Raw genomic sequence first — 2,575 nt, forward strand, 5'->3', positions numbered from 1 at the left:
GGTACTCATAGTCTCTGGTTAGGCAATTCTGATGAAGACAAGGAACAAGATAAAAACGTGAGGAATGGTATCAATTGCAAGAAAATAACGGAGAAGAATCCATGCAAATTTCTTCTTTGGTATGCCGAAATTAATCGGCTTACTACAGTGCCGAGACTACTTTCCAAAAAGGCCACTCATATGTATACTAGGGATGAGGTAAGTATACCCCTCTTCATCTGGAAGCCTAGACTGGACATTTAGACATTGTCCATGAGTTGGTAGCTCAAGGCAGATATTCATGCAATAACTCTGAATGGCTTGGCACCCATGCACAGTGCTTATATGTGGAATAACACCAGAATGGATTCTTTCTTACTTCATCATGATGCAGATACCAATCCCCAAACTAAAGGCCTCTTGACACCCTTGCATCTTGCTGCTGGAAATAGAAATAGCAAAGATATGCTGTATCTCCTTCTGTTGAACCATAATATCAAACGGGGCCTGAAGAACAACTTGGAAGAAACTGCATTTGATATTACCAAAAGGATAAGTATGTATCACTACCTCCTTGAAGTTGTGGATGGCTGTACAAATTGTTCTCCTATGTAGAAATGGTTTGGTTAAGTTTCTTAAATTTCAAAAGTGCCAGTCCATCCTTTGTGTCCCTACAAAATATTTTCATAATCAAAGCAACAGCAATATCTTAATTAAAAAATTGATAGATTCTATAGTATTCTTCCACGTGAATTGCCTGACTTTGATGTCAAAATATATTCAAGAGTTGTTTGTATGCATCTATAATGATTTCTGCAGAGTTTGTGATTTTTTTTAATTTTAACTTATCGGTTGAAATGAATAGTATAGAAACTAAAGATATTCCTGTTGCTTGTCTACAAAAGGTATCTATGTTTGTGTAAAGTCCATAATCTATTTCATTGTCTTCTAGATATAGTACTTTGAAGTCTACAATGTTTTATAATATATATGTTCATTAATAAATGTGTCCTTTCAGATTACATTCCATATAGAAAAAGTTTAAGGTTCCTTTTCCTAAGGTCCTTATATTCTTTTATTTCTTTTTTAATTATTTTATATTTATTTTTTATTTTTTTTTTAAATTACGATTTTTTTTTATTGTGAAAATACCATACAAAGGGGTTACAATTACTTGGGCAAGATAATGAGTACATTTCTTATTAAGAATTGTTGCCTCCTCCTTTGTTTCCCCTTCCCATCCCTTCCTATCTCGCACCCTCAAACCCTCACCTCCACCAACTCTCCCCCTACCACCTACCCTTGAGTACCCTCTACCAGGCCAAAGTTGTAAAGTTCATTTTTCAACATAATGACTTGTACATATCATTGTTGCAAGGGTCCACCTGTATCCCTATTTAAATGATTTGTTTTTTTCTCTTCCCTTCCACAAATTATCCCAACATCAAATACAGTGAAAGCAGGGGTTAGACCGTGGGGTAGGGACATACAAAGCAACAAACAAATCATCTTACAAATGTGTTAGAAACAACCACATGAAAGAAAACATGTTTTATTCCCCGTCCCATCCCTTTCCATCCTCCCCCCTCCTTCCCCTCTTATCCTCAACTCCCCCCCCCCCCACCAAAGTTGTAAATTTCGTTTTCTAAATAACAACTTGTACTTCTCATTGTTGCAACGGGTCTACCTGTATCCTTATTTAAACGATTTGTTTTTGAACTTCCCCTCCACAAATTACACCGACATCAAATACAGTGAAAGCAGGGGTTATACTGTGGGGGAGGGACATACAAAGCAACAAAGAAATAATCTTATAAATGATTAAGAAACAATCGCATGAAAGAAAAAAAACAATCGAATACATATCTTAGGGTTCATTTCCCTAATATCACCTTATCTGATCTTTTCTGCTTGACTTAGACATGTACTAGATATTGCAAATAAGGAAAACCATGGGACCAATGTTTCTTTGGGCTTGGCTTACTTCACTTAATATATTTTTTTCCAAGTCTTTCCATTTCCTAACAAATGGGGCAATGTCATTCTTTCTGATGGAGGCATAGAATTCCATTGTGTATATATACAACTTTTTCTTGATCAATTCATCTACTGAGGGGCATCTGGGTTGGTTCCATATCTTAGCTATGGTAAACAATGTTGCAATAAACATAGTTGTGCTGGTAGCTTTAGTGTGGTCTTGTTTGTAAACATTTGGGTAAATGCCCAAAAGTGGGATTGCTGGGTCATAGGGGAGCTCAATGAGGAGTCTTTTGAGGAACTTCCATACTACTTTCCAAAGTGGTTGAACAAGTTTAGACTCCCACCAACATACCCTCCATCATCTGTTGTTTTTAGAGTTCTTGATTTTTGCCATTCTAACTGGGGTGAGGTGGTATCTTAATGTTGTTTTGATTTGCATTTCTTTTATGGCTAGGGAGGTTTAGCATTTCTTCATGTGTCTATTGGCCATCCTTCTTTCTTCTTCAGAGAGGTTTCTCTTTAAGTCTTTAGCCTACTTATTAATTGGGCAGTTGTTTCTTTGACGATTTGTTGTTGGGTGGTTTGATTTTTTGAATTCCAAGTATATGTTAGATAT

This window comes from Dipodomys spectabilis, unplaced genomic scaffold (genome assembly GCF_019054845.1).
Source record: "Dipodomys spectabilis isolate Male_0828 unplaced genomic scaffold, ASM1905484v1 ptg000362l, whole genome shotgun sequence".
Lineage (NCBI taxonomy): Eukaryota > Metazoa > Chordata > Mammalia > Rodentia > Heteromyidae > Dipodomys > Dipodomys spectabilis.